Source organism: Lithobates pipiens, unplaced genomic scaffold (assembly GCF_037356315.1).
Source record: "Lithobates pipiens isolate NorthernLeopardFrog02 unplaced genomic scaffold, aLitPip1_a1.2 Scaffold_28, whole genome shotgun sequence".
NCBI classification, from domain to species: domain Eukaryota; kingdom Metazoa; phylum Chordata; class Amphibia; order Anura; family Ranidae; genus Lithobates; species Lithobates pipiens.
This window is the reverse complement of record NW_027507789.1, coordinates 78,898,782-78,919,556: the sequence shown is the minus strand read 5'-3', so window position 1 is coordinate 78,919,556 and position 20,775 is coordinate 78,898,782.

Genomic DNA, 20,775 nt, shown 5'->3' with positions numbered 1-20,775 from the left:
TAAGTGCCTGTCACAGCCCATCTGAGTGCCTGTCACAGCCCATCTAAGTACATGAGTACCTGAGTACCTGTCACCGCCGATCTGAGCACCTATCACAGCCCATCTGAGCACCTGTCACAGCCCATCAGTGTATCCGAGTGCCTGTCACAGCCCATCAGAGTACTCGAGTACCTGTTACAGCCTATCTGATTACCGGAGTACCTGTCACAGCCCATCTGAGTACCCAAGTGCCTTTCACAGCCATCTGAGCACCCGAGTGCCTTTCACAGCCCATCTGAGTATCTGTCACAGTCCATTAGAGTACCTGTCAAAGCCCATCTGAGTACCCGAGTGCCCAATCACAGCCCACCTGAGTGCCTGTCCAAGCCCATCTGAGTACCTGAGTGCCTGTCACAGACCATCTGAGTACCCGAGTGCCTGTCACAGCCCATCTGAGCACCCGAGTGCCTGTCAAAGCCCATCTGAGTATCAGGGTGCCTGGCACAGTCCATCTGAATACCCGAGTGCCTGTTACAGCCCATCTGAGTACCAGATTGCCTGCCAAAGCCCATCTGAGAACCGGAGTGCCTATTACAGCCTATCTGAGTACTGGAGTGCCTGTCACAGCCCATCTGAGTACTCGAGTGCCTGTCACAGCCCATCCGAGTACATGAGTGACTGCCACAGCCCTTCTGAGTGCCTGTCACAGCCCATCCGAGCACACGAATACCTAAGCACCTGTCACAGCCGATCTGAGCACCTGTCACAGCCCATCAGAGTACCTGTTACAGCCCATCTGAGTACTCGAGTACCTGTCACAGCCCATCCGAGTATCCGTCACAGTACGTCTGAGTAACCAAGTACCTGTCACAGCCCATCTGAGTACCTGTCACAGCCCATCTGAGTACCCCAGTGCCTGTCACAGCCCATCTGAGTACCTGCCACAGCCATCTGAGTACCCAAGTGCCTGCCAAAGCCCATTTGAGTGCCTGTCACAGCCCATCTGAGTAACCAAGTACCTGTCACAGCCCATCATAGTACCTGTCACAGCCCATCTGAGTACCCGAGTGCCTGTCACTGTCCATCTGTTAAGCCAAGTGCCCGTCGCAGCCCATCTGAGTACCTGTCAAAGTCCACCTGAGTATCTGAGTACCTGTCAGAGTCCATCTCAGTACCTGTCACAGCCCATCTGAGTACCCGAATGCCTGTCACAGCCCATCCGAGTACACGAGTACCTCAGCACCTGTCACAGCCCATCTGAGCATCTATTACAGCCCATCTGAGCACCTGTCACAGCCCATCTGAGTACCTGAGTGCCTGTCTCAGCCCATCTATGTAGACGAGTACCTGTCACAGCCCATCTGAGTACCTGAGTGCCTGTCAAAGCCCATCTATGTACCCGAGTGCCTGTCACAGCCCATCTGTGTATCAGGGTGCCTGGCACAGTCCATCTGAATCCCCAAGTGCCTGTCACAGCCCATCTGAGTACCCGATTGCCTGTCATAGCCTATCTGAGTGCCTGTCACAGCCCATCTGAGTACACGAGTACCTGAGCACCTGTCACAGCCAATCTGAGCACCTGTCACAGCCTCAGTACCTGTCACAGCCCATCTGAGTATCCGTCACAGTACGTCTGATTAACCAAGTACCTGTCACAGCCCATCTGAGTACCTGTCACAGCCCATCTGAGTACCCGAGTGCCTGTCATAGCCCATCTGATTAGCCAAGTGCCCGTCGCAGGCCATCTGAGTACCTGTCATAGTCCATCTGAGTATCTGAGTACCTGTCACAGCCCATCTGAGTACCCGAGTGCCTGCCACAGCCCATCTGAGCACCCGAGTGCCTTTCACAGCCAATCTGAGTCCCCAAGTGCCTGTCACACTCCATCTGAGTACCCAAGTGCCTGTCACAGCCCATCTGAGTGCCTGTCACAGCCCACCTGAGTACCCGAGTGCCTGCCACAGCCCACCTGAGTACCCGAGTGCCTGTCACCGCCCATCTGAGTACACGAGTACCCGAGCACCTGTCAAAGGCCATCTGAGCCGCTGAAGACCTGTCACAGGCCATCTGAGTACCTGGGATCCTGTCACAGCCCATCTGAGTGCCTGTCACACCCCATTTTAGTGCCTGTCTTAGCCCATCGGAGTACCTGTCACAGCCCATCAGAGTACCTGTTAAGCCCATCAGAGTACCTGTCAAAGCCCATCAGAGTACCTGTCAAAGCCCATCTGAGTACCCGAGTGCCTGTCACAGCTCATCTGAGTACCCAAGTGCCTTTCACAGCCCATCTGAGTACCTAGAGTGCCTTTCACAGCCCATCTGAGCACCCGAGTGCCTTTCAAAGCCTATCTGAGTACCCGAGTGCCTGTCACAGCCCATCTGAGTACCTGTCACAGTCCATCTGAGTACCTGTCAAAGCCCATCTGAGTACCCGAGTGCCTGTCACAGCTCATCTGAGTACCCAAGTGCCTTTCACAGCCCATCTGAGTACCTAGAGTGCCTTTCACAGCCCATCTGAGCACCCGAGTGCCTTTCAAAGCCTATCTGAGTACCCTAGTGCCTGTCACAGCCCATCTGAGTACCTGTCACAGTCCATCAGAGTACCTGTCACAGCCCATCTGAGTACCTGTCACAGCCAACCTGAGTACCCGAGTGCCTGTCACAGCCCATCAGAGTACCTGTCACAGCCCATCTGAGTACCTGTCACAGCCCACCTGAGTACCCGAGTGCCTGTCACAGCCCATCAGAGTACCTGTCACAGCCCATCTGAGTACCTGTCACAGCCCATCTGAGTACCTGTCAAAGACCACCTGAGTACCCAGGTGCCTGTCACAGCCCATCTGAGTACACGAGTACCTAAGCACCTGTCAAAGCCCATCTGAGCCCCTGTCAGAGCCCATCTGAGTACCCGAATGCTTGTCACAGCCCATCTGAGTGCCCGAGTGCCTGTCATAGCCCATTTGAGTACCTGTCACAACCCATATGAGTACCCAGGTGCCTGTTAAAGCCCATCTGAGTATCCGAGTGCCTGTCACAGCACATTTGAGTGCCTGTCACAGCCCATCTGAGTACCCGAGTACCTGCCACAGTCCATCCGAGTACACGAGTACCTGAGCACCTGTCACCGCCGATCTGAGCACCTATCACAGCCCATCTGAGAACCTGTCACAGGCCATATGAGTACCCGAGTGCCTGCACAGCTCATCTGAGTATTCGAGTACCTGTTAAAGCCCATCTGAGTACCCAAGTGCCTTTCACAGCCCATCTGATTACCTAGACTGCTTTTCACAGCCCATCTGAGCACCCGAGTGCCTTTCACAGCCCATCTGAGTATCCGAGTGCCTGTCAATCTCCATCTGAGTACCCGAGTGCCTGCCACGGCCCATCTGAGTGCCTGTCAGAGCCCACCTGAGTTCCCGAGTGCCTGCCACAACCCATCTGAGAACCAGAGTGCCTGCCATAGCCCATCTGAGTACACGAGTACCCAAGCACCTGTCACAGCCCATCTGAGCAGCCGAGTACCTGTCACAGAACTTATGAGGACCCAAGTGCCTGTCACACCCCATTTCAGTGCCTGTCACAGTCCATCTGAGTACCTGTCACAGCCCATCAGAGTACCTGTCACAGCCCATCAGAGTACCTGTCACAGTCCATCTGAGTACCTGTCACAGCCCATCTGAGTATCCGAGTGCCTTTCACAGCCCATCTGAGTACGTAGAGTGCCTTTCACAGCCCATCTGAGTACGTAGAGTGCCTTTCACAGCCCATCTGAGCACCCGAGTGCCTTTCACAGCCCATCTGAGTACGTAGAGTGCCTTTCACAGCCCATCTGAGTACGTAGAGTGCCTTTCACAGCCCATCTGAGCACCCGAGTGCCTGTCAAACTCCATCTGAGTACCTGAGTGCCTGTCACGGCCCATCTGAGTGCCTGTCACAGCCCACCTGAGTACCTGAGTGCCTGCCACAGCCCATCTGAGAACCCGAGTGTCTGTCACAGCCCATCTGAGTACACGAGTACCCGAGCACCTGTCACAGCCCATCTGAGCAGCCCAGTACCTGTCACAGAACTTATGAGTACCCAAGTGCCTGCCACAGGCCATCTGAGTACCTGGGAGCCCGTCACAGCCCATCTGAGTGCCTTTCACACCCCATTTCAGTGCCTGTCACAGCCCATCGGAGTACCTGTCACATCCCATCAGAGTACCTGAGTGCCTGTCACAGCCCATCTGAGTGCCTGCCACAGTCCATCTAAGTACCGAGTGCCTGTCACAGACCATCTGAGTGCCTGTCACAGCGCATCTGAGTACCCGAGTGCCTGTCACACTCCATCTGAGTACCCGAGTGCCTGTGAAAGCCTATCTGAGTACCCGAGTGCCTGTGACAGCCCATCTGAGCACCCAAGTGCCTGTGACAGCCCATCTGAGTACCCGAGTGCCTACGACAGCCCATCTGAGTACCCGAGTGCCTGTCACAGTCCATCTGAATACTTGAGTGCCATTCTCAACCCATCTGAGTACCCGAGTGCCTGTCACAGCCCTTCTGAGTACCCGAGTGCCTGTCATAGCCCATCAGAGTACCACTCACAGTCCATCTGAGTACCCGAGTACCTGTCACAGCACATTTGAGTACGTGTCTCAACCCCTATGAGTACCTGTCAAAGCCCATATGAGTACCCAGGTCCCTGTTACAGCCCATCTCAGTACCCGAGTGCCTGTCACAGCCCATCTGAATACACGAGTACCTGAGCACCTGTCACTGCCGATCTGAGCACCTATCAAGGCCCATCTGAGTACCCAATTGCCTGTCACACCCCATCTGAGTACCTGTCAAAGCCCATCTGAGTACCCGAGTGCCTGTCACAGCCCATCTGAGTACCCGAGTGCCTGTCACAGCCCATCTGAGTATCAGGGTGCCTGGCACAGTCCATCTGAATACCCGATTGCCTGTCACAGCCCATCTGAGTACCTGAGTGCCTGTCACAGCTCATCTGAGTACCCGAGTGCCTGTCACAGCCCATCTGAGTACCCGAGTACCTGAGCACCTGTCACCGCCGATCTGAGCACCTATCACAGCCCATCTGAGCACCTGTCACAGCCCATCTGTGTACCCGAGTGCCTGTCACAGCCCATCAGAGTACTCGAGTACCTGTTACAGCCCATCTGAGTACCGGAGTACCTGTCACAGCCCATCCGAGTACCCAAGTGCCTTTAACAGCCATCTGAGCACCCGAGTGCCTTTCACAGCCCATCTGAATACCTGTCAAAGCCCATCTGAGTACCCGAGTGCCCAATCACAGCCAACCTGAGTGCCTGTCCATGCCCATCGGAGTACCTGAGTGCCTGTCACAGACCATCTGAGTACCCGAGTGCCTGTCACAGCCCATCTGAGTACCCGAATGCCTGTTAAAGCCCATCTGAGTATCAGGGTGCCTGGCATAGTCCATCTGAATACCCGAGTGCCTATCACAGCCCCTCTGAGTACCCGATTGCCTGTCAAAGCCCATCTAAATACCGGAGTGCCTATTACAGCCTAAGTACCTGAGTGCCTGCCACAGCCCATCTGAGTACCTGAGTGCCTGTCACAACCCATCTGAGTACCCGAGTGATTGTCACACCCCATCTGAATACCCGAGTTCCTGTCACAGCCCATCTGAGTACCCGAGTGCCTGTCACAGCCCATCTGAGTACCCGAGTGCCTGTCACAGCCCATCCGAGTACACGAGTACCTGAGCACCTGTCACAGCCGATCTGAGCACCTGTCACAGCCCATCTGAGTATCCGTCACAGTACATCTGAGTACCCGAGTGCCTGTAACAGCCCATCTGATTAGCCAAGTGCCCGTCGCAGTCAATCTGAGTACCTGTCAAAGTCCATCTGAGTATCTGTCACAGTCCATCTGAGTACCTGTCACAGCCCATCTGAGTACCGAAGTGCCTGTCATAGCCCATCTGAGTGCCAGCCACAGCCCATCTGAGTACCCGAGTGCCTGCCACAGCCCATTTGAGTGCCTGTCACAGCCCATCTGAGTACCTGTCACAGCCCTTCCTAGCACCTGTCACAGCCCATCCGAGTACCCAAGTGCCTGTCACAGCCCATCTATGTACCCGAGTGCCTGTGACAGCCCATCTGAGTACCTGAGTGCCGGCCACAGCCCATCTGAGTACCTGAGTGCCTGTCACAACCCATCTGAGTACCCGAGTGATTGTCACACCCCATCTGAATACCCGAGTTCCTGTCACAGCCCATCTGAGTACCCGAGTGCCTGTCACAGCCCATCTGAGTACCCGAGTGCCTGTCACAGCCCATCCGAGTACACGAGTACCTGAGCACCTGTCACAGCCGATCTGAGCACCTGTCACAGCCCATCTGAGTATCCGTCACAGTACATCTGAGTACCCGAGTGCCTGTAACAGCCCATCTGATTAGCCAAGTGCCCGTCGCAGTCAATCTGAGTACCTGTCAAAGTCCATCTGAGTATCTGTCACAGTCCATCTGAGTACCTGTCACAGCCCATCTGAGTACCGAAGTGCCTGTCATAGCCCATCTGAGTGCCAGCCACAGCCCATCTGAGTACCCGAGTGCCTGCCACAGCCCATTTGAGTGCCTGTCACAGCCCATCTGAGTACCTGTCACAGCCCTTCCTAGCACCTGTCACAGCCCATCCGAGTACCCAAGTGCCTGTCACAGCCCATCTATGTACCCGAGTACCTGTCAAAGCCCATATGAGTACCCGAGTGCCTGTAACAGCCCATCTATGTACCGAGTACCTGTCACAGCCCATATGAGTACCTCAAGTGCCTTTCACAGGCCATCTGAGCTCCCGAGTGCCTTTCACAGCCCATCTGAGTACCAGAGTGCCTGGCACAGTCCAACTGAGTACCCGAGTGCCTGTCACAGCCCATCTGAGTACCCGAGTGCCTGTCACAGCCCATCCGAGTACACGAGTACCTGAGCACCTTTCACAGCCGATCTGAGCACATATAACAGCCCATCTGAGCACCTGTCAAAGCCCATCTGAGTACCCGAGTGCCTGTCACAGCCCATCTATGTAGGAGTACCAGTCACAGCCCATCTGAATACCCAAGTGCATGTCATAGCCCATTTGAGTACCTGTCACAGCCCATATGAGTACCCAGATCCCTGTTATAGCCCATCTCAGTACCCGAGTGCCTGTCACAGCCCATATGAGTACCCAGGTCCCTGTTACAGCCCATCTCAGTACCCGAGTGCCTGTCACAGCCCATCATAGTACCTGTCACAGCCTATCTGAGTACCCGAGTGCCTGTAACAGCCCATCTGAGTACCCTAGTGCCTGTAACAGCCCATCTGAGTACCCGAGTGCCTGTCATAGCCCATCTGAGTACCCGAGTGCCTGTCAAAGCCCATCTGAGTACCCGAGTGCCTGTCACAGCCCATCTGAGTACCTGAGTGCCTGTTACAGCCCCTCTGAGTACCCGAGTGCCTGTTACAGCCCCTCTGAGTACCTGAGTGCCTGTCACAGCCCATCTAAGTACACGAGTACCTGAGCACCTGTCACCGTCGATCTGAGCACCTATCACAGCCCATCTGAGCACCTGTCACAGCCCATCTGTGTATCCGAGTGCCTGTCACAGCCCATCAGAGTACTCGAGTACCTGTTACAGCCCATCTGATTACCGGAGTACCTGTCACAGCCCATCTGAGTACCTGAGTGCCTGTCACAACCCATCTGAGTACCCGAGTGATTGTCACACCCCATCTGAATACCCGAGTTCCTGTCACAGCCCATCTGAGTACCCGAGTGCCTGTCACAGCCCATCTGAGTACCCGAGTGCCTGTCACAGCCCATCCGAGTACACGAGTACCTGAGCACCTGTCACAGCCGATCTGAGCACCTGTCACAGCCCATCTGAGTATCCGTCACAGTACATCTGAGTACCCGAGTGCCTGTAACAGCCAATCTGATTAGCCAAGTGCCCGTCGCAGTCAATCTGAGTACCTGTCAAAGTCCATCTGAGTATCTGTCACAGTCCATCTGAGTACCTGTCACAGCCCATCTGAGTACCGAAGTGCCTGTCATAGCCCATCTGAGTGCCAGCCACAGCCCATCTGAGTACCCGAGTGCCTGCCACAGCCCATTTGAGTGCCTGTCACAGCCCATCTGAGTACCTGTCACAGCCCTTCCTAGCACCTGTCACAGCCCATCCGAGTACCCAAGTGCCTGTCACAGCCCATCTATGTACCCGAGTACCTGTCAAAGCCCATATGAGTACCCGAGTGCCTGTAACAGCCCATCTATGTACCCGAGTACCTGTCACAGCCCATATGAGTACCTCAAGTGCCTTTCACAGGCCATCTGAGCTCCCGAGTGCCTTTCACAGCCCATCTGAGTACCAGAGTGCCTGGCACAGTCCAACTGAGTACCCGAGTGCCTGTCACAGCCCATCTGAGTACCCGAGTGCCTGTCACAGCCCATCCGAGTACACGAGTACCTGAGCACCTTTCACAGCCGATCTGAGCACATATAACAGCCCATCTGAGCACCTGTCAAAGCCCATCTGAGTACCCGAGTGCCTGTCACAGCCCATCTATGTAGGAGTACCAGTCACAGCCCATCTGAATACCCAAGTGCATGTCATAGCCCATTTGAGTACCTGTCACAGCCCATATGAGTACCCAGATCCCTGTTATAGCCCATCTCAGTACCCGAGTGCCTGTCACAGCCCATATGAGTACCCAGGTCCCTGTTACAGCCCATCTCAGTACCCGAGTGCCTGTCACAGCCCATCATAGAACCTGTCACAGCCTATCTGAGTACCCGAGTGCCTGTAACAGCCCATCTGAGTACCCTAGTGCCTGTAACAGCCCATCTGAGTACCCGAGTGCCTGTCATAGCCCATCTGAGTACCCGAGTGCCTGTCAAAGCCCATCTGAGTACCCGAGTGCCTGTCACAGCCCATCTGAGTACCTGAGTGCCTGTTACAGCCCCTCTGAGTACCCGAGTGCCTGTTACAGCCCATCTGAGTACCTGTCACAGCCCATCTGAGTACCCGAGTGCCTGTCATAGCCCATCTGATAAGCCAAGTGCCCGTCGCAGGCCATCTGAGTACCTGTCATATTCCATCTGAGTATCTGAGTACCTGTCACAGTCCATCTGAGTATCCGAGTGCCTGCCACAGCCCATCTGAGTACCCGAGTGCCTGCCACAGCCCATCTGAGCACCCGAGTGCCTTTCACAGCCCATCTGAGTCCCCAAGTGCCTGTCACACTCCATCTGAGTACCCAAGTGCCTGTCACAGCCCATCTGAGTGCCTGTCACAGCCCACCTGAGTACCCGAGTGCCTGCCACAGCCCATCTGAGAATCCGAGTGCCTGTCACAGCCCATCTGAGTACACAAGTACCCGAGCACCTGTTAAAGGCCATCTGAGCAGCCTAAGACCTGTCACAGAACTTATGAGTACCCAAGTACCTGTCACAGGCCATCTGAGTACCTGAGATCCTGTCACAGCCCATCTGAGTGCCTGTCACACCCCATTTTAGTGCCTGTCTTAGCCCATCGGAGTACCTGTCACAGCCCATCAGAGTACCTGTCACAGCCCATCAGAGTACCTGTTAAGCCCATCAGAGTACCTGTTAAGCCCATCAGAGTGCCTGTCAAAGCCCATCAGAGTACCTGTCAAAGCCCATCAGAGTACCTGTCACAGTCCATCTGAGTACCTGTCACAGCCCATCTGAGTACCCGAGCGCCTTTAACAGCCCATCTGAGTTCCTGTCAAAGCCCATCTGAGTACCCGAGTGCCTGTCACAGCCCATCTGAGTACCCGAGTGCCTATCACAGCCCATCTGAGTATCAGGGTGCCTGGCACAGTCCATCTGAATACCCGATTGCCTGTCACAGCCCATCTAAATACCCGAGTGCCTATTACAGCCTATCTGAGTACCCGAGTGCCTGTAACAGCCCATCTGAGTACCCGAGTGCCTGTCATAGCCCATCTGAGTACCCGAGTGCCTGTCACAGCCCATCTGAGTACCTGAGTGCCTGTCACAGCCCATCTGAGTACCCGAGTGCCTGTCACAGCCCATCTGAGTACCCGAGTACCTGAGCACCTGTCACCGCCGATCTGAGCACCTATCACAGCCCATCTGAGCACCTGTCACAGCCCATCTGTGTACCCGAGTGCCTGTCACAGCCCATCAGAGTACTCGAGTACCTGTTACAGCCCATCTGAGTACCGGAGTACCTGTCACAGCCCATCCGAGTACCCAAGTGCCTTTAACAGCCATCTGAGCACCCGAGTGCCTTTCACAGCCCATCTGAGTACCTGTCAAAGCCCATCTGAGTACCCGAGTGCCCAATCACAGCCAACCTGAGTGCCTGTCCATGCCCATCGGAGTACCTGAGTGCCTGTCACAGACCATCTGAGTACCTGAGTGCCTGTCACAGCCCATCTGAGTACCCGAATGCCTGTTAAAGCCCATCTGAGTATCAGGGTGCCTGGCACAGTCCATCTGAGTACCCGAGTGCCTGTAACAGCCCATCTGAGAACCCGAGTGCCTGTCATAGCCCATCTGAGTACCCGAGTGCCTGTCAAAGCCCATCTGAGTACCCGAGTGCCTGTCACAGCCCATCTGAGTACCTGAGTGCCTGTTACAGCCCCTCTGAGTACCCGAGTGCCTGTTACAGCCCCTCTGAGTACCTGAGTGCCTGTCACAGCCCATCTGAGCGCTTGTCACAGCCCATCTAAGTACACGAGTACCTGAGCACCTGTCACCACCGATCTGAGCACCTATCACAGCCCATCTGAGCACCTGTCACAGCCCATCTGTGTATCCGAGTGCCTGTCACAGCCCATCAGAGTACTCGAGTACCTGTTACAGCCCATCTGATTACCGGAGTACCTGTCACAGCCCATCTGAGTACCCAAGTGCCTTTCACAGCCATCTGAGCACCTGAGTGCCTTTCACAGCCCATCTGAGTATCTGTCACAGTCCATTAGTGTACCTGTCAAAGCCCATCTGAGTACCCGAGTGCCCAATCACAGCCCACCTGAGTGCCTGTCCAAGCCCATCTGAGTATCTGAGTGCCTGTCACAGACCATCTGAGTACCGGAGTGCCTGTCACAGCCCATCTGAGTACCCGATTGCCTGCCAAAGCCCATCTGAGTACCGGAGTGCCTATTACAGCCTATCTGAGTACTGGAGTGCCTGTCACAGCCCATCTGAGTACTCGAGTGCCTGTCACAGCCCATCCGAGTACCTGAGTGACTGCCACAGCCCTTCTGAGTGCCTGTCACAGCCCATCTGGGTATCTGAGTGCCTGTCACAACCCATCTGAGTACCCGAGTGATTGTCACACCCCATCTGAATACCCGAGTTCCTGTCACAGCCCATCTGAGTACCTGAGTGCCTGTCACAGCCTATCTGAGTACCCGAGTGCCTGTCACAGCCCGTCCGAGTACACGAATACCTAAGCACCTGTCACAGCCGATCTGAGCACCTGTCACAGCCCATCAGAGTACCTGTTACAGCCCATCTGAGTACTCGAGTATCTGTCACAGCCCATCCGAGTATCCGTCACAGTACGTCTGAGTAACCAAGTACCTGTCACAGCCCATCTGAGGGCCTGTCACAGCCCAATTGAATAACCAAGTACCTGTCACAGCCCATCATAGTACCTGTCACAGCCCATCAGAGTACCCGAGTGCCTGTCACAGTCCATCTGTTAAGCCAAGTGCCCATCGCAGCCCATCTGAGTACCTGTCAAAGTCCACCTGAGTATCTGAGTACCTGTCAGAGTCCATCTCAGTACCTGTCACAGCCCATCTGAGTACCCGAATGCCTGTCACAGCCCATCCGAGTACACGAGTACCTCAGCACCTGTCACAGTCCATCTGAATACCCGAGTGTCTGTCACAGCCCATCTGAGTACCCGATTGCCTGTCATAGCCTATCTGAGTGCCTGTCACAGCCCATCTAAATACACGAGTACCTGAGCACCTGTCACAGCCAATCTGAGCACCTGTCACAGCCTGAGTACCTGTCACAGCCCATCTGAGTATCCGTCACAGTACGTCTAATTAACCAAGTACCTGTCACAGCCCATCTGAGTACCTGTCACAGCCCATCTGAGTACCCGAGTGCCTGTCATAGCCCATCTGATTAGCCAAGTGCCCGTCGCAGGCCATCTGAGTACCTGTCATATTCCTTCTGAGTATCTGAGTACCTGTCACAGTCCATCTGAGTATCCGAGTGCCTGCCACAGCCCATCTGAGTACCCGAGTGCCTGCCACAGCCCATCTGAGCACCCGAGTGCCTTTCACAGCCCATCTGAGTCCCCAAGTGCCTGTCACACTCCATCTGAGTACCCAAGTGCCTGTCACAGCCCATCTGAGTGCCTGTCACAGCCCACCTGAGTACCCGAGTGCCTGCCACAGCCCATCTGAGAACCCGAGTGCCTGTCACAGCCCATCTGAGTACACGAGTACCCGAGCACCTGTTAAAGGCCATCTGAGCAGCCTAAGACCTGTCACAGAACTTATGAGTACCCAAGTACCTGTCACAGGCCATCTGAGTACCTGAGATCCTGTCACAGCCCATCTGAGTGCCTGTCACACCCCATTTTAGTGCCTGTCTTAGCCCATCGGAGTACCTGTCACAGCCCATCAGAGTACCTGTCACAGCCCATCAGAGTACCTGTTAAGCCCATCAGAGTGCCTGTCAAAGCCCATCAGAGTACCTGTCAAAGCCCATCAGAGTACCTGTCACAGTCCATCTGAGTACCTGTCACAGCCCATCTGAGTACCCGAGCGCCTTTAACAGCCCATCTGAGTTCCTGTCAAAGCCCATCTGAGTACCCGAGTGCCTGTCACAGCCCATCTGAGTACCCGAGTGCCTATCACAGCCCATCTGAGTATCAGGGTGCCTGGCACAGTCCATCTGAATACCCGATTGCCTGTCACAGCCCATCTAAATACCCGAGTGCCTATTACAGCCTATCTGAGTACCCGAGTGCCTGTAACAGCCCATCTGAGTACCCGAGTGCCTGTCATAGCCCATCTGAGTACCCGAGTGCCTGTCACAGCCCATCTGAGTACCTGAGTGCCTGTCACTGCCCATCTGAGTATCCGAGTGCCTGTCACAGCCCATCTGAGTACCCGAGTACCTGAGCACCTGTCACCGCCGATCTGAGCACCTATCACAGCCCATCTGAGCACCTGTCGCAGCCCATCTGTGTACCCGAGTGCCTGTCACAGCCCATCAGAGTACTCGAGTACCTGTTACAGCCCATCTGAGTACCGGAGTACCTGTCACAGCCCATCCGAGTACCCAAGTGCCTTTAACAGCCATCTGAGCACCCGAGTGCCTTTCACAGCCCATCTGAGTACCTGTCAAAGCCCATCTGAGTACCCGAGTGCACAATCACAGCCAACCTGAGTGCCTGTCCAAGCCCATCGGAGTACCTGAGTGCCTGTCACAGACCATCTGAGTACCCGAGTGCCTGTCACAGCCCATCTGAGTACCCGAATGCCTGTTAAAGCCCATCTGAGTATCAGGGTGCCTGGCACAGTCCATCTGAATACCCGAGTGCCTATCACAGCCCATCTGAGTACCCGATTGCCTGTCAAAGCCCATCTAAATAACGGAGTGCCTATTACAGCCTGAGTACCGGAGTGCCTGTCACAGCCCATCTGAGTACCCGAGTGCCTGTGACAGCCCATCTGAGTACCTGAGTGCCTGCCACAGCCCATCTGAGTACCTGAGTGCCTGTCACAACCCATCTGAGTACCCGAGTGATTGTCACACCCCATCTGAATACCCGAGTTCCTGTCACAGCCCATCTGAGTACCCGAGTGCCTGTCACAGCCCATCTGTGTACCCGAGTGCCTGTCACAGCCCATCCGAGTACACGAGTACCTGAGCACATGTCACAGCCGATCTGAGCACCTGTCACAGCCCATCTGAGTATCCGTCACAGTACATCTGAGTACCCGAGTGCCTGTAACAGCCCATCTGATTAGCCAAGTGCCCGTCGCAGTCAATCTGAGTACCTGTCAAAGTCCATCTGAGTATCTGTCACAGTCCATCTGAGTACCTGTCACAGCCCATCTGAGTACCGAAGTGCCTGTCATAGCCCATCTGAGTGCCAGCCACAGCCCATCTGAGTACCCGAGTGCCTGCCACAGCCCATTTGAGTGCCTGTCACAGCCCATCTGAGTACCTGTCACAGCCCTTCCTAGCACCTGTCACAGCCCATCCGAGTACCCAAGTGCCTGTCACAGCCCTTCTATTTACCCGAGTACCTGTCAAAGCCCATATGAGTACCCGAGTGCCTGTCACAGCCCATCTATGTACCCGAGTACCTGTCACAGCCCATATGAGTACCTCGAGTGCCTTTCACAGGCCATCTGAGCACCCGAGTGCCTTTCACAGCCCATCTGAGTACCAGAGTGCCTGGCACAGTGTATATGAGTACAAGAGTGCCTGTCACAGTCCAACTGAGTACCCGAGTGCCTGTCACAGCCCATCTGAGTACCCGAGTGCCTGTCACAGCCCATCCGAGTACACGAGTACCTGAGCACCTGTCACAGCCGATCTGAGCACATATAACAGCCCATCTGAGCACCTGTCAAAGCCCATCTGAGTACCCGAGTGCCTGTCACAGCCCATCTATGTAGGAGTACCTGTCACAGCCCATCTGAATACCCAAGTGCATGTCATAGCCCATTTGAGTACCTGTCACAGCCCATATGAGTACCCAGGTGCCTGTTATAGCCCATCTCAGTACCCGAGTGCCTGTCACAGCCCATATGAGTACCCAGGTCCCTGTTACAGCCCATTTCAGTACCCGAGTGCCTGTCACAGCCCATCATAGTACCTGTCACAGCCTATCTGAGTATCTGAGTGCCTGTAACAGCCCATCTGAGTACCCGAGTGCCTGTAACAGCCCATCTGAGTACCCGAGTGCCTGTCATAGCCCATCTGAGTACCCGAGTGCCTGTCACAGCCCATCTGAGTACCCGAGTGCCTGTCACAGCCCATCTGTGTACCTGAGTGCCTGTTACAGCTCCTCTGAGTACCCGAGTGCCTGTTACAGCCCCTCTGAGTACCTGAGTGCCTGTCACAGCCCATCTGAGTGCCTGTCACAGCCCATCTAAGTACACGAGTACCTGAGCACCTGTCACCGCCGATCTGAGCACCTATCACAGCCCATCTGAGCACCTGTCACAGCCCATCTGTGTATCCGAGTGCCTGTCACAGCCCATCAGAGTACTCGAGTACCTGTTACAGCCCATCTGATTACCGGAGTACCTGTTACAGCCCATCTGAGTACCCAAGTGCCTTTCACAGCCATCTGAGCACCTGAGTGCCTTTCACAGCCCATCTGAGTATCTGTCACAGTCCATTAGAGTACCTGTCAAAGCCCATCTGAGTACCCGAGTGCCCAATCACAGCCCACCTGAGTGCCTGTCCAAGCCCATCTGAGTATCTGAGTGCCTGTCACAGACCATCGGAGTACCCGAGTGCCTGTCACAGCCCATCTGAGTATCAGGGTGCCTGGCACAGTCCATCTGAATACCCGAGTGCCTGTCACAGCCCATCTGAGTGCCTGTCACAGCCCATCTAAGTACACGAGTACCTGAGCACCTGTCACCGCCGATCTGAGCACCTATCACAGCCCATCTGAGCACCTGTCACAGCCCATCTGTGTATCCGAGTGCCTGTCACAGCCCATCAGAGTACTCGAGTACCTGTTACAGCCCATCTGATTACCGGAGTACCTGTCACAGCCCATCTGAGTACCCAAGTGCCTTTCACAGCCATCTGAGCACCTGAGTGCCTTTCACAGCCCATCTGAGTATCTGTCACAGTCCATTAGAGTACCTGTCAAAGCCCATCTGAGTACCCGAGTGCCCAATCACAGCCCACCTGAGTGCCTGTCCAAGCCCATCTGAGTATCTGAGTGCCTGTCACAGACCATCTGAGTACCCGAGTGCCTGTCACAGCCCATCTGAGTATCAGGGTGCCTGGCACAGTCCATCTGAATACCCGAGTGCCTGTCACAGCCCATCTGAGTACCCGATTGCCTGCCAAAGCCCATCTGAGTACCGGAGTGCCTATTACAGCCTATCTGAGTACTGGAGTGCCTGTCACAGCCCATCTGAGTACTCGAGTGCCTGTCACAGCCCATCCGAGTACCTGAGTGACTGCCACAGCCCTTCTGAGTTCCTGTCACAGCCCATCTGAGTATCTGAGTGCCTGTCACAACCCATCTGAGTACCCGAGTGATTGTCACACCCCATCTGAATACCCGAGTTCCTGTCACAGCCCATCTGAGTACCTGAGTGCCTGTCACAGCCTATCTGAGTACCCGAGTGCCTGTCACAGCCCATCCGAGTACACGAATACCTAAGCACCTGTCACAGCCGATCTGAGCACCTGTCACAGCCCATCAGAGTACCTGTTACAGCCCATCTGAGTACTCGAGTACCTGTCACAGCCCATCCGAGTATCCGTCACAGTACGTCTGAGTAACCAAGTACCTGTCACAGCCCATCTGAGGGCCTGTCACAGCCCATCTGAATAACCAAGTACCTGTCACAGCCCATCATAGTACCTGTCACAGCCCATCCGAGTACCCGAGTGCCTGTCACAGTCCATCTGTTAAGCCAAGTGCCCGTCGCAGCCCATCTGAGTACCTGTCAAAGTCCACCTGAGTATCTGAGTACCTGTCAGAGTCCATCTCAGTACCTGTCACAGCCCATCTGAGTACCCGAATGCCTGTCACAGCCCATCCGAGTACACGAGTACCTCAGCACCTGTCACAGTCCATCTGAATACCCGAGTGCCTGTCACAGCCCATCTGAGTACCCGATTGCCTGTCATAGCCTATCTGAGTGCCTGTCACAGCCCATCTGAGTACACGAGTACCTGAGCACCTGTCACAGCCAATCTGAGCACCTGTCACAGCCTGAGTACCTGTAACAGCCCATCTGAGTATGCGTCACAGTACGTCTAATTAACCAAGTACCTGTCACAGCCCATCTGCGTACCTGTCACAGCCCATCTAAGTACCCGAGTGCCTGTCATAGCCCATCTGATTAGCCAAGTGCCCGTCGCAGGCCATCTGAGTACCTGTCATAGTCCATCTGAGTATCTGAGTACCTGTCACAGCCCATCTGAGTATCCGAGTGCCTGCCACAGCCCATCTGAGTACCCGAGTGCCTGCCACAGCCCATCTGAGCACCCGAGTGCCTGTCACAGCCCATCTGAGTCCCCAAGTGCCTGTCACACTCCATCTGAGTACCCAAGTGCCTGTCACAGCCCATCTGAGTGCCTGTCACAGCCCACCTGAGTACCCGAGTGCCTGCCACAGCCCATCTGAGAACCCGAGTGCCTGTCACAGCCCATCTGAGTACACGAGTACCCGAGCACCTGTTAAAGGCCATCTGAGCAGCCGAAGACCTGTCACAGAACTTATGAGTACCCAAGTACCTGTCACAGGCCATCTGAGTACCTGAGATCCTGTCACAGCCCATCTGAGTGCCTATCACACCCCATTTTAGTGCCTGTCTTAGCCCATCGGAGTACCTGTCACAGCCCATCAGAGTACCTGTCACAGCCCATCAGAGTACCTGTCACAGCCCATCAGAGTACCTGTTAAGCCCATCAGAATACCTGTCAAAGCCCATCAGAGTACCTGTCACAGTCCATCTGAGTACCTGTCAAAGCCCATCTGAGTACCCGAGCGCCTGTCACAGCCCATCTGAGTACCTGTCAAAGCCCATCTGAGTACCCGAGTGCCTGTCACAGCCCATCTGAGTACCCGAGTGCCTGTCACAGCCCATCTGAGTATCAGGGTGCCTGGCACAGTCCATCTGAATACCCGATTGCCTGTCACAGCCCATCTAAATACCCGAGTGCCTATTACAGCCTATCTGAGTACCCGAGTGCCTGTAACAGCCCATCTGAGTACCCGAGTGCCTGTCATAGCCCATCTGAGTACCCGAATGCCTGTCACAGCCCATCTGAGTACCCGAGTGCCTGTCACAGCCCATCTGAGTACCGGAGTGCCTATTACAGCCTATCTGAGTACTGGAGTGCCTGTGACAGCCCATCTGAGTACTCGAGTGCCTGTCACAGCCCATCCGAGTACCTGAGTGACTGCCACAGCCCTTCTGAGTGCCTGTCACAGCCCATCTGAGTATCTGAGTGCCTGTCACAACCCATCTGAGTACCCGAGTGATTGTCACACCCCATCTGAATACCCGAGTTCCTGTCACAGCCCATCTGAGTACCTGAGTGCCTGTCACAGCCTATCTGAGTACCCGAGTGCCTGTCACAGCCCATCCGAGTACACGAATACCTAAGCACCTGTCACAGCCGATCTGAGCACCTGTCACAGCCCATCAGAGTACCTGTTACAGCCCATCTGAGTACTCGAGTACCTGTCACAGCCCATCCGAGTATCCGTCACAGTACGTCTGAGTAACCAAGTACCTGTCACAGCCCATCTGAGGGCCTGTCACAGCCCATCTGAATAACCAAGTACCTGTCACAGCCCATCATAGTACCTGTCACAGCCCATCCGAGTACCCGAGTGCCTGTCACAGTCCATCTGTTAAGCCAAGTGCCTGTCGCAGCCCATCTGAGTACCTGTCAAAGTCCACCTGAGTATCTGAGTACCTGTCAGAGTCCATCTCAGTACCTGTCACAGCCCATCTGAGTACCCGAATGCCTGTCACAGCCCACCCGAGTACACGAGTACCTCAGCACCTGTCACAGTCCATCTGAATACCCGAGTGCCTGTCACAGCCCATCTGAGTACCCGATTGCCTGTCATAGCCTATCTGAGTGCCTGTCACAGCCCATCTGAGTACACGAGTACCTGAGCACCTGTCACAGCCAATCTGAGCACCTGTCACAGCCTGAGTACCTGTCACAGCCCATCTGAGTATCCGTCACAGTACGTCTAATTAACCAAGTACCTGTCACAGCCCATCTGAGTACCTGTCACAGCCCATCTGAGTACCCGAGTGCCTGTCATAGCCCATCTGATTAGCCAAGTGCCCGTCGCAGGCCATCTGAGTACCTGTCATAGTCCATCTGAGTATCTGAGTACCTGTCACAGCCCATCTGAGTATCCGAGTGCCTGCCACAGCCCATCTGAGTACCCGAGTGCCTGCCACAGCCCATCTGAGCACCCGAGTGCCTTTCACAGCCCATCTGAGTCCCCAAGTGCCTGTCACACTCCATCTGAGTACCCAAGTGCCTGTCACAGCCCATCTGAGTGCCTGTCACAGCCCACCTGAGTACCCGAGTGCCTGCCACAGCCCATCTGAGAACCCGAGTGCCTGTCACAGCCCATCTGAGTACACGAGTACCCGAGCACCTGTTAAAGGCCATCTGAGCAGCCGAAGACCTGTCACAGAACTTATGAGTACCCAAGTACCTGTCACAGGCCATCTGAGTACCTGAGATCCTGTCACAGCCCATCTGAGTGCCTGTCACACCCCATTTTAGTGCCTGTCTTAGCCCATCGGTGTACCTGTCACAGCCCATCAGAGTACCTGTCACAGCCCATCAGAGTACCTGTCACAGCCCATCAGAGTACCTGTTAAGCCCATCAGAGTACCTGTCAAAGCCCATCAGAGTACCTGTCAAAGCCCATCAGAGTACCTGTCAAAGCCCATCAGAGTACCTGTCACAGTCCATCTGAGTACCTGTCAAAGCCCATCTGAGTACCCGAGCGCCTGTCACAGCCCATCTGAGTACCCGAGTGCCTGTCACAGCCCATCTGAGTACCCAAGTGCCTTTCACAGCCCATCTGAGTACCTAGAGTGCCTTTCACAGCCCATCTGAGCACCCAAGTGCCTTTCAAAGCCCATCTGAGTACCCAATTGCTTGTCTCAGTCCATCTAAGTACCCGAGTGCCTGTCACAGCCCATCTGAGTACCTGTCACAGTCCATCAGAGTACCTGTCACAGCCCATCTGAGTACCTGTCACAGCCCACCTGAGTACCCGAGTGCCTGTCACAGCCCATCAGAGTACCTGTCACAGCCCATCTGAGTACCTGTCACAGCCCACCTGAGTACCCGAGTGCCTGTCACAGCCCATCAGAGTACCTGTCACAGCCCATCTGAGTACCTGTCACAGCCCACCTGAGTACCCGAGTGCCTGTCACAGCCCATCAGAGTACCTGTCACAGCCCATCTGAGTACCTGTCAAAGACCACCTGAGTACCCAGGTGCCTGTCACAGCCCATCTGAGTACACGAGTACCTAAGCACCTGTCAAAGCCCATCTGAGCACCTGTCAGAGCCCATCTGAGTACCCGAATGCTTGTCACAGCCCATCTGAGTACCCGAGTGCCTGTCATAGCCCATTTGAGTACCTGTCACAACCCATATAAGTACCCAGGTGCCTGTTAAAGCCCATCTGAGTATCCGAGTGCCTGTCACAGCACATTTGAGTGCCTGTCACAGCCCATCTGAGTACCCGAGTGCCTGCCACAGTCCATCCGAGTACACGAGTACCTGAGCACCTGTCACCGCCGATCTGAGCACCTATCACAGCCCATCTGAGAACCTGTCAGAGGCCATATGAGTACCCGAGTGCCTGCACAGCTCATCTGAGTATTCGAGTACCTGTTACAGCCCATCTGAGTACCCAAGTGCCTTTCACAGCCCATCTGATTACCTAGACTGCTTTTCACAGCCCATCTGAGCACCCGAGTGCCTTTCACAGCCCATCTGAGTACCCGAGTGCCTGTCAATCTCCATCTGAGTACCCGAGTGCCTGTCACGGCCCATCTGAGTA